The following is a 12,331-nucleotide window of genomic DNA, read 5'->3' as shown; positions in this document are numbered from 1 at the left end:
GTGAACAGCACTACTCCACAAGCAGTCCCATTTACATCTCTATTTAAAAAGAGCCCAAATGAAGAACAAATTACAGAGCCATGTGAATTGTATCACAGGAATACCACTAGTATAACTGATTAAGAACCAAGTGGCCTTAAGCTACCTTTGTGGACTGCTCCAGGCATCAATGCAGCCCTGGGATAAATTACAACAGCTTCAGAGGCTGTTTAATGTATGGCAGACTCCCCACAGCTTTGCAGTCCAATCATTGATATCCCTGATCTGGTACTGGCTTGCCTGTATGATGGGATGTATGGGGAGGGGCCCAGTAGAGCCATGTACACTAAACATATGCTGCTTCTGCCCCAGGGATCCCCCTAGGGGCCACTACAGACCCCACACACAATTGGGGCAGCATACAAAGAGCTAGAATCTTGTCAGGTGAATTTCAGTGCTTGTGAAAATGAACTGTCAGAGCACCAGGGTTAACTCTACGTGTGCAACTCGGGGTGCTTATCTGCAACAACAAGTTATTGGAATAAGTCCTCTTTTTAGCCCACTTCCAAACTGCATGTGGAAAAGGGTAAAGAATGAGGTAACGTGAACAAATGTCATCTGGACTTTACACTGAGACTACTAAAATCTTCTTTCACTTGTGACTACCTTGACAGAACCAAGGCTCTGTACTCAGCCCAGGATCTAAAGCCAGTAGATCCTGAACTTCCAAACTCTTTATGTAACTATATTCACATATAAAATCCATGGAACTACTCACATTAGTGAAGCCATTCTCATGTGTAAGTGCTGCAATATCAATCCCTTAATTTCAGCAACCTATAGGAAACTGGGAATTTTTAAAAATACATATGAAACTGTAGGATGGGGGTTGTTCGGTGTGGTTGGGTGCCAGGGAGGGGAGGGGGAGTAAGGTATTCTGTAATAGTTGACAGTTTATTTTAGTACAGTAGTCAAGTATGTGTTGGGTATGATTTCTGGAAGAATAGTTTTATTGCACACATCAAGCTTCTTTTCTCCATGCATGCAGTTTACCTGAGCAGATTTTTATGAGCTGCACCTCCTTCCTAAACAGGAACTGTCTGACAAGGTGTCTATTAATTCTCTGCTGTAACCCTTATGAAATCTGTATCTTCCACTGAAAAACTAAGCCAGTGTTAGTACTACCCTTTATGAAACTGATGACAAAATATTCCATTTATTATGTTAGGCATCAAAATTCACACCAATTAGTATGACTTTTCAGTGGACCATAGTTAGAAGGGATGTAGGAATGTATACGGCATATAGCCTATATTAGCATAAAAGATCATAAGAAAGCAAGAGATTAGAACTATACACAGAATGGTTCCTAAACCACTGGTGAAGAGGATACAATATTTAGTGGTGCGAAGACAAGCCCCACTGATTGGGCACCATGTGAACCTTCTATGTACTATACTTAATACACAGTAGAGCTGGTCAGAACTTTAACAAAATATTTTTCATCAAAATAGGCTGTTTTCTCAAAGTCAAAACATTTCATGGAGACACTGATTTTGACTAAGTTTTCAATGAGGTTTCTTAGGTCCAGGATGGACTCTCCGGTCACTGCTAGAGAGACCTGAATTTAAACAACCACCATCACAACCACCAAAAACAAACCCCAACCCTGACTTTTGACACAATTCTGTTTCACAAAAACATTCAAGACATTTCGTTTCCATCCCACGGCAGAATGAAAACAAGTTTCAAGGCCTTAAAAGCTGTCATGAAAAGGAAGTGTTGTTTTCCAACCAACTCTATTTCTATCACCACTTAGCTATGTGTTTTGCAAATGAGACTTTTAAAATCAGAGTTTGTAGCCCCTTTCAGATGCGTTGGTAAGTGAGTGTTGGATCTATGCCCTGTGAAGAAGATTTCTTTAGGCCCTTTATTCATGAGATACGTTTGTCCAGCGTTTTCCTTTTACCTTTATGTCCTTTCCTCCCTCTTGTTAACAAGCACAGACCACGAAAATGAAAATCAAGTTTAAAAGGAATCGTATGGACAGCTTAAATAAACTGATAACACTTTACATAACCTTTTATCTTACCAGCTGAAAAGGGGCCAGATCAATCAGAAAATGCACTATTGTTGTAGTCAAATTGCTAGCAGACAGTGCCCTCATAATGAAAGAGCCATAGGAACTGGAAATAATTTGAACCCACACTGACACTCCCAACAGAATAAAAGTACTGCAACGTCTCAAATGAGTGTGTCATGCTGAGAGGTCATCAATGCAGGTGAGTGTTGGGGCACACTGAATGGACAGTGATTAAAAGGTGCACTGCTGGTGCTTTTGATTTACCATTTCTGTAGACAAAGGAATTTCGTTTCTAGGGACAATAATGGATCATCATTAACAAGCACTAAGTGTTTTAAAAAAAGTCTTTCACAATACAAGGAATTACAACAAAAGGGAACAATTATTTCCACACTATTGCTTGTGGTATTTCACTTCAAAATGCAGCTCACTGCAACATACTGACAAAGAGCAAAGATTTGTTCAGAAAACAGATCTTATTTCTTAGAAATGAAAACCTCACTCCCATGGGTAGCAAAAAAGATAGTAACAAGATCTATTGCCTCATCCAAAGCCTACTGAAGCCAATGGAAAGACTCTTATGGTATATCTACACTGGAAGAAAAAAACCTGCACAGCGTGACTGTCTTGCCCAGGTCAGCTAATTCAGGCTCAGTGCTAAAAACTGCTGCATAGACATTTCTGTGAGTCTGCAGCCCAGGCTGTAGGACCCTCTCTCCTCTCAGGTCCCAGAGCTCTGGCTGCAGCCCAAACCTCTACATAACAATTTTACAGTCTTTAACCCAAGCCCAACTTAGCTGACTCAGGCCAGCCCCAGGTATACCCTTACTGGCTTCAATGGGAGTTGAGTCAGGGCCCTAACATCATATTCTCTTCCCAATTAGTTTATTTTTCCTTTGTTAAGAAAGCAGTTCTGAAACTGTTTAGGGTTTGCTTAATAAGACTATTTAATATTTGGTTTAAAAAGACAAAATTCAAATTAATATTGGATCAATTCTGTAGCAGATCTACAAGCTCCAGAAATATTGTCAGCTGTTATTCCTTGTAATGAGAAGTCTTTAGTCTACCATCAAAATTGCCTTTTCCTTTCCCAGATATTCTTAGAAAACAAATCAGTTTCATAAAAAAAGAACTGTCCAATTGTACTATGAGTGCCATAATCCAATATCTGAAACAACTTCTCCTTCCTTTTCAAAACCATGATTTTAAATGGTCTGCTTTTCTTAAACTAGAGTGATAAAGATCCAGAAATTATGGAATTAAGACAGGAATTGCTGGGTAAAATTTTACCATCTGTTTTATGCAGGAAGTCAGACTAGACGATTACAAAGGTCGCTTCTGTCCTTAATCTGTAAATCTAGAAACCCCATGTACTGTTCTGTTTATTTTTTATAGTGCCCAAAAGTATAGAAGATACATCACAGAAGACATACAAAGACGTGGTCTCTCCCCCAGAGGACCTATAATCTAAATACAAGATATGACATAATGACAAATAGTAGGGAAGGGATAGAATGAGGGAAAAAAGGCATATAACAATCATCTCACAAACACTTTATTTTTGCATATGCACACCTTGATAGTTCTTCAAAGTCTATATGCATACAGAGAGATGTAAAGATTAACTAAAATAGCATTATTGGCTCACTTGTGTTTCTGATGACCCGCTGTTCCACACTGAGAACTGCCCCTTTAGCAGTATGAACTGAACACACCTAGGTATATCATGTCAATTGGTCACATACTCTTTACTGTCAAAAAACATTGTGATCACAGACCTACAGAAGATACACAGAGAAGCAACAAAGTTTGTTTAAGGTGCTAGCAGACAATCAAGATCATAAATTAATTTGATCAAGTTGTCCCCACACCTAAAATACAAATTAACTAGAGCGATCCATGCAAATTATAGACAGACAATCTAAAAAAACCCCCACAAGAATATCTTTTTTCAAGTCTACTCAAATAGTATTATTGGTGTAATGAAGAGGGAAAAGCAACAAAGAAACCATTACTGAATAATTAAGATATAAGATGTCTGTATATATAATAGAAAAAGAATGCCTACTCAAGAATCTATGCAAACTGAGAATGCTAGAGTTCAGTGCGAACATAAGCATTCCCCAATCGTTTGCAGTATGTCAAGACAGGCTGATGCATTCAAGTCTTACCCTCCCCATGAAATTTGTGAGCTCAACGTGCAGGGTGAAAAAGGTTTCCATTTAACACTAAGACAAACACTTAAATTCCAGCACTGCATTTAAACACTCTTCTACACTGAGCATCTCTACAACTGGTGAGATAACTCGTTTTGGAGCTGTTATCACAGCAACAGGTGAAATACAGATTATAGGTGGAGCTGGCAGCAATGTCTATAGAAAGGATTGCCTAAACACTTTTCATTATAACAGCCTGTTTTCAGTTACTTAGAGCTTTGCCCAACTTAAATGATTTAGGCTGAAATTTTCCATACTGAACATCTGCCTCATTCTAAAATTTTTTTTTTTTTTTTGGTATTTTAGAAAGTTTCACGAAAAATTCTTTAGCCCTTTTTGAGAAAGAGGCTAAAGAAAACTCTTATTTTACCATGTTAAATAATCATTACAACCACTTCATTGATGGGACATTTTGGCATCAGGCATGAGAAATGAAAGGAGGGAGAGATGAAAGGAGTGTCCTCAATGTTCCTCCTGCAGGTGCCAAGGCAGCATGGTGGAAAAGAAAGCATCCTAACTCAAAAGAATGGGAAACACTATGGGCAGACAGTAGGGACACGCTAAAGGGCGTGTAGGCCAGAAGAATGAGGCAAATAGAGGGGAAAACAAGGAAGAAGGAGAAACAGGGACAGAAGGGCTTATAGCCACTGGAGCACATACCCCTACAGGCCTCAAATAGAATCCAGGATTGTTAAGTCTCAAAATTCCTCTGCTTTCAACAAACATCTTTGAAACCCACTAGCAAAATGTATGTGCCATCCACCTCTAGTGGCGTGCCCACATAAAAGATAATAGCCTACCACCACCATCACCAGTTACTCTGCAGGGACTGTCAGAAGACAGGATACTGGGCTAGATGGACCTTTGGTCTGACCCAGCATGGCCACTCTTATGTTAATCAAAAGTATTAGCCTCTGACTTCATTGAGGTAAAAAACTGCATGTGCCTTGTTTCCACTAGGATTTTAAATTGATATCTCACTGTAAAATACACCTTTTTTGGCTATGAAGGCATAGCCTTTGAAGGTTTCATGAGCAAACTCTACGTTGAGTAAAAGCATAGGGCATCTCCCTCTTCAACTGTTTTCACTAGTAAAAAAAGTGAATTTTCCATTGTAAAAGGAACACCTTTTTACTGGTGAAGACACAGCATGAGAGTATGTCTACACAGTTAACTCATACTCATTTAGACATATGCTAACTAGTTAATGTTGCCAGAAGGAGTATCAATAGCAGTGAAGCCATGACAGCACAGGCTTCAGTGCAGGCTAGCTGTCTCAGTAACTAGAGCCAGGCATCCCTGGTAGGCTTACACTGTCTGCACTGAAGACTGTGTTGCTGCAGCTTCACTGCTATCGGGATGCCTGTTAGGGCTGGTCTACGCATAAAACACTGCAGTGCGTCAGTGAAGACACTACCTACATAGACGGGAGGGGTTCTCCCGTTGGCATAGGTAATCCACCTCCTCCCAGAGGCAGTAGCTAGGCCGATGAAAGAATTTTCCATCAACCTAGCACTGTCTACACTGGTGGTTCGGTCAGTTTACCTGTGTCAGTCCCAGGTGTGGATTTTTCACACTCCGGAGTGACATGCAGTTATACTGACCTAATTTCCTAGTGTAGACCAAGCCCCTAGACTAAAGATATCTTGAGTACGCCTACTCATGCTGCAGTCACACCTCTGATTGCTGTGTTGACACCACAGAAAAGCTTTGGGAAGCAGCCACACTGGCCTTTACAAACACATAGTTCACCTTCAGTTAACAGGCCATCAATTATCTCGAAGTAGAAGAGTACAGGCAAACCTTATGGTCCAGGAGGTAAACCATGACTGCCCACAGTACCTGTCTGGGACAAAGAGTTTCTCCTCACAGCAAGGCGATAAGGGTTGGGAGAGGGTGATCTTCACGTCTGGGAAACCTCCTCAGATGCTCTCCCTGTCACAACAGTAACTGGGGTGAGTGAACGCATCTGCTCACCCCCCAACCAAACAACAAATGGAGGGACACACAGCTCTGAGCCGCCTCTCCAGCGGCACGTGTGCGGGGGAAGCACCGCATACCGCACACCTCCCTCCCCGTCTCCAGCAAGGCCGGGGAAGGGGGGCGGGAAAGCGCCCGTTCGGCCCCCGGGGCCGGCTGGAACGTTGGTGTGCGAGCGTTCCATCCAGGCGCTCAGGTAGCCCCTCCCCGCCGCTGCCGTCCCCCGGCCCCGCCCCGCAAGGAGGCTGGAGGAGGGGGCTGTGGCCGGCGTGGGGCTGGGAAGAGGAAGCGGGGAAACGCTCCCAGGCGGCAGCAGCGGCGGGCGGGGTCACGAACTCTGACCTTTCACAGGGGCACGGCACAAAACCCAAACAACCCCCCCCCCATAACAAATAATACTAACCCGAGCGCGCCCCCCCCCCTCCACCCTTCCCTCCGCCCTCTCGGGGCCGTCGCCCAGCATCGCTGCCTAACAGGCCCGGTTGGACCCGGGTCACCGTCGGGGCACGTTTGGCGCCAAAACCGGAGGTAAATGGTTTTTTCCTAAATTAAAATACCCCGCGCCGGCTGATGTTAACGGGGCCGGGCGGCGGGATCGTGGCCAGGCGGCCCCTGGGGAAAAGAACACGCTCGGTTTAAGCGGCGGGGGCCCGGCTTTGCGAGCACCCTTGTTCCGATTCCGGGTGTTGGTGGTAGCTGGGAGCCGGCCGTGCCTAGGTCGGGGTGGGCTGACAGGTGGCTCCCTGAAAGGGTCTCGGGGAGCCGCCGGGCCGATCGAGCCGGAGTCCGCTCCGGAGCCGCTCAGCGGAGTCGGGCCCGCCTAGGTTCCGAGCCGGTCTGGCGTTCGTGCGAGCAACTTGCTGTCCGGGCGGGCTGGGTGGCTGCGGGCGAAGGGGTCCGGCCACACTGTAGAGAAACCCTGGCCACACACAAGGAAGATGGAGTCTGAGCGGGCGGAGGCGGCGGCTTGAACCCGACCCTTTTACCTTTGCCACCGGGAGGGCGGAGGGGAGGGGGCGGTGGGTACTTTGCATACGGGGCCGGGACCGCCGCCATCTTACCGGCCGCTCCCCCACAGCCCCGGCCGGGCCCTTCAGAGATCGACAGAGCGCACACCGGAGGGGAGGGGGGGGTCTAATGGCGGCGGCTCTGCCTGGGACTTGGCCGTCAGCCAGCACCGCCATCTTGTGTTTTTCCGCGTCCCTCGAGTGTTTTTCCTCTGAGGCGGGAGGCGGGCCAAGTGGTCTAATTGGCACAACCGTTCGCCAATCCGCTCTTTGGGGCTGGGCATTTTTGCCTCTAAAATGAGCCGATTGGTTGGGACGGGACGCGGGAAACGGAGGCGTGGTTTCCTTGCGCGCAGGGCGAAGGCGCGCTCGGGGCGGGTTAAGGGAGGGGGCGTGGGAAGGGCTGGGAGCGCGGCGCCCAGCGCCGGCCTAGGGGGCGCGCGAGTGTCGCGGCCGACGGGAAGAGAGCAGCGGTCTGGTCCTCCCTTACGAGTATGCCCCTTCCCTGGGTCCTGCACTGCCCGGTCTTTCCTTCCTGTCCTAAGTAGCGAAGTACCGGGCTGCTGGAGTAACTGTGTTCCCCTACAGGCTGTCAACCTCCACTCCGTGGCCTAACTGAGGAGAACCGTGATGGTCTGTCCTCCTGGCTACTTTGTGTCCTGAGTGTCTGGTTTGAAGCACTCAGGTTTCTTGGGACCTCCAGGTGTAGATCCCAACACTGTTGGACTAGGTGTCCTTCCTCCCTGAAATGACACAGCTTCACTTCCACCCAGTGGAATACATGGAGTATTTCACCTCAGCGCTTGGCGTTTGTGACTGCTTTCTTCTGAGATTAAAGATTTGTGGCATTTTTGGTAGAACAAATTTTACCCTAGGTTCTTGGCCAACCCTGTGTCCTTTGCTGCATAACGAGTTGGCTGCTTCTTCCACCTCCGTTGAGACTGCATTAGAGTGATGTTGTACTTAAGTATTTTGCAAAGCACATGTGGATCTGTCACAATGAAGTGTGTCACACAGCTGTTGGTTGACTACGAAGATAGAAGGGGTAGGGAATGAGCTCCTATTCCTTCAGTGTACACGCTTCTTGATTACTTGTTTTATTTAGCTGTTAGAATTTTTATAAAATACAAAAGGCACCAGGAATCTACACTATATGATTTTAAAAAAACTAATGGAGTGGGTGAGATTGCATCCCATGAAACACAAGCCCAGGGGGCCTTGAAGAGAATTTGTTACTGAATAGGGTATCTGGTATTCAGGTCTTCTTTCATCTTTGTTACAGAACTGAAAAAATGTGATGAGCCCATATTAATATCGTTTTCTCCTGAGCTAAAGATATTAAATGTCCTGGTGGAAATGGTTTGTAAGCTTATATGTACAAGTTGAGCAGCCTGGGAAAAAAATGGAGAACTAGAAGACAATTCTGAGAAATACAAATACTGTATGGTTTTAACAGAAAACCTGTCTTATTTTTGGCTTTGTTTTGTGTTATGTCAAGTATTCTGTCATATTAACATATGCAAAGTCATTATTTGCATGTGCAACTGACCACATTATGATTCTTATTTTCCAAAGCTAATGTATTTTGACATTTATGTCTTTAAACAATGACATTTATTAATTTGGTAGCATTTATGCCATAAGGATTTTTTTCTTTATGTTGAATAAATGCATTTTTCTGGTAGAGTTTTGATACAGGTGGTCACATTTTTGGTGTAAATGTGCAAATTATTTTAAATATGACTAGCTGGTTCCCAGTAAAATAATACAGCACAATGTAGGGAGATGAGGAATTATTATCCCATTTAACAAGTGCTGCTGATACAGTACCTCCAAATATACTATGGAAATTTTAGTGTATGGTAGCAGAATCCACATGACAATTTAGGGTGTGGCAGGTTAGTGTACTGTAGATTTACACCCGTGCTTGCATGCACATGTCTTCGTGTAGACTGGTCCTAAGTGTGGGTTCCAGAATTGGACTTAATGATGTTAAATAATTTATCCAAAGTCACACAATGCCAGAGCCAGGATTATGACTCAGGAGCCCCTAGTGTTCACATGCATGTTCAGTTTACTAGATAATGCTGCCTAGTTTAAAAATACCGTTTTCCAACTGTACATAATCTACAGATGTTTTTTAAAGGAAAGCTACAGCAAAATTAACATTCAAAAATCAATTTTTTCTGAAAATCTGCAACTTTTCAGTAACTAGGTAACCACACATTCACGTATTCATGACTAGATGCAAGTATGATGCGTATGACTGTGTAAATACTTAGCTAGCTATGTGTGATCTCAAGTCAGGCATTGGTACTCATGCATTTGATAGACAACAATTTGTATGCATGCATATGGCTATGTAAGTATTCACCGAGCCATGCACATACATGAGTCCGGGATTTGTACTCATGTACTTGCTAGACACCCATTTATGTATATGCAAATGATCACATACCTATAGGCAGTATAGTCTAGTGGTAGGTCTCTGAACTTGATCTCAGCAGATCTGATTTCTATTCTTAGCTCTGCCATTGGCCTGCAGGGTGACCTTGGGCAAGTCACTTCACCTCTTGCCCTCTGCCTCTGTTTCCCCATCTGTAAAATGGGGTTAATGATACCATCTTTGCTTTGAGCTCACTGATAAGAAGCTCTATATAAAAACTAGATATTATTTATTTATTACTATTACCGAAACTCAGTGCCTGCCAGAAAATGACAACATCTTCAGTGTGCTGGCAAATCAGGTGGATCTTAAATCCTCTTTTTGTGTGACATTTTCTTTGTTGAAAGACCCTGACCCATATATTTATTTTCTAAACTTCTTTTTTTCTGACAAACCTTTAAAGTTTCTTTTTATAAAAGAGTGTGTGGTAGATAGTTGTTCAGATTGATTTGAAAGGATTGTAAGCTGTGGTCAACCTAACACAGTGAAACATTAATAAATGTTCTGTTCAAGTCAGAAGATTTCCCTAAATTAAAGTTTTGAAAACAAATATCAGAACTAATGCCTTTTTAATACTTTCGTTTTGAGTTAACTGTATCAAATGCTGCTAGACACTGTGCATATGTCAGCAGCAGATTTTCAATGGAATATCAAGTGGTAGCATGTATGTCATACCAGCCTAGTGGAACATGTTTCCAGATGTCCTTAATTGTACAGATCAGCCTAAACAAAACCTTGGATCTAAACTCTATCTCCATAATTCTGAGATGCAATCTCAATCCCAGATGCAAATCTGAATTTTTGGATTTGAAATCTGAATTTAAATTTCCCCTAGTTTTGGAATGTGTAGATCTAGTGTTCAGATTCTGTCCATTTTAGAGAAGGATTTGAGCTGGAAACTCTTAGCCAGATCTGGTGTTTAGATACAGGGCTTGGGGTTAAGCCTCTCTCTACTTAATATTTGATATGGAAGGAGTACATATAAACATGGATTTTAAATGTTCTTAGAAAAATCATATCATGTCCTTGCAAGTTAAGATAAAGATGAACAAAAGCAGTCTTCAACTAACATATAGATCCAGGGTGGTCAAAATAAAGATTATAGGACAATAAACAAAAGCCTGCATAGAGATTGACTGTGTTTAATATTATTATTTATTAACAATTGCTTGAATTTTTCCATTTATTTATAGAAGTCAGTATCAGCAAGCAGAATTTTTAAATTTGATCTCATTTAGTATTATCTAAGACAGTTGTCACAGTCCAACTATTTTATATACTATCCAATGGATTGTGTTGTCTTTTCTAATTCAAAAGAAACCATAACCAGGGGTGTAGTTCACTTGTACTCAACATTCAAATTGAGAAGTTAAGTTGCTCAGTATTGAAAACTAATAAATCAGTGTAATCCACACTACATTCAGTGATTCCAAACATGTTTTAAGATGTTCTGAATCTATTGTAATGAGATAATATTTTGATGCCTGTCCCATCTTTCTACTGATGACGGTATGATAAGTGGAACAGGAAAAAGAGGGTCAGGCTTCAGGAGGCCTTAGTCTGGCATGACACCAGGTGTTCATGGATCCAAGTCAGGCCCAGGCTGATTGCACATAGAACTCCAGAGCTTCATTACATAACACTGGCCACTCATCATGCTGAATAAAGTTCTCTTTTCTGTAAGTCTGCATGCATGCCTGCCAGCCGCATTGCCTATTGCTAATGAAACAATAACAATATAAACACCTGAGAAAGTATGATATGCCAAGGAAGTGAAGAAGGATGGTACGAAGGAGAAAATATGTTTGCCTTTTTTTTTTTTTTTTTTTTAGATTATTTGCATTCAAAAGCTGTGGTTGCCATCAAGACAGATTTTCCTTCTTTCTTCTTTTTGGAGAATGTGTGCTAACATTATGTCTGTCAATCAGCAATGGTTTTAATCAGAGGAATCTAATTTGACTAGCTAGCCACTTATATTTCTTGGAGTAAGCACTTTCTCTTATCAATATTCATCTTCCCTAGTGTAATAGTTTGCTTACCATCTCATTGCTTCAGTTGCGGCCCCATTTTCTCTCCCTTGTTAGAAAAACAGTTTAGCCCCCTGGCTAAGCCAAAAATACTTCGCCCCTTCAGGATAATAAAAGTCCAAAACCTTCATCTAGACTCTTCCTTGGATCACAATCTTCCATGAATCTATCAGTCTTCTCCCCTCTCAAAGAATAACAACACCTCACCCAATCTTTCTCTGAGTCTGAGCCCTCCTTCAGTGGATTATGTATATTCTCTTTCCAGGATCTATATGCTGCCTATTTGGTCTCTCAAAGGGTTGCTCATGCTCTCCTTTTGCAATCTCCAGCTTTGGGTCTAGATTGCCACAGTTCCTTTATTCCTCTCTCAAGATATGGTTTACTTTTTGACTGTTTTACCAAAGCAACGCCCCCTCCTAAGGGTCCTTACTCATCTGTCTGGCTGTCTTTATAGGTCTTCTATTGGGCATTGTCACCTCCTTTTTCAAAAATCCATCCCACGCTTTCCCAGGTCCTTCAACTGGAGAGACTCTAGTCTCTATCTCCCTCTCTCAGAAGGGAGATTCACATTCTTTCCCTGTTTGCTCCCTGTT

The 12,331-nt window shown here is 42.9% G+C and overlaps 1 protein-coding gene and 1 long non-coding RNA gene across 7 annotated transcripts in view; one reads left to right on the top strand and one right to left on the bottom strand.

Moving 5' to 3' along the window:
• LOC125640295 (uncharacterized) overlaps nt 1–6,636 on the bottom strand; it is a 95,068-nt gene extending 88,432 nt beyond the window's left edge. Inside the window, exon 1 of the long non-coding RNA XR_007357760.2 lies at nt 6,121–6,636. This is a non-coding gene — a long non-coding RNA (uncharacterized LOC125640295). The remainder of the gene's footprint in view (nt 1–6,120) is intronic.
• The window catches only part of NR2C2 (nuclear receptor subfamily 2 group C member 2), a 66,383-nt gene continuing 60,687 nt past the window's right edge, over nt 6,636–12,331 (top strand). For 5 of the 6 annotated variants that reach the window (XR_007357759.2, XM_048858712.2, XM_048858715.2 and 2 more), the window contains exon 1: nt 6,636–6,786. The gene's annotated coding sequence lies outside the window, so the exon portion shown is untranslated. Of the gene's footprint in view, nt 6,787–7,705; nt 8,311–12,331 lie in introns of those variants that run through there. The other variant, XM_048858713.2, reaches the window with a different exon arrangement.

Source organism: Caretta caretta, chromosome 7, assembly GCF_965140235.1.
Source record: "Caretta caretta isolate rCarCar2 chromosome 7, rCarCar1.hap1, whole genome shotgun sequence".
Lineage (NCBI taxonomy): Eukaryota > Metazoa > Chordata > Testudines > Cheloniidae > Caretta > Caretta caretta.
Note: the sequence above shows the minus strand (reverse complement) of the source record. Positions and strands in the feature narration are given on the sequence as shown.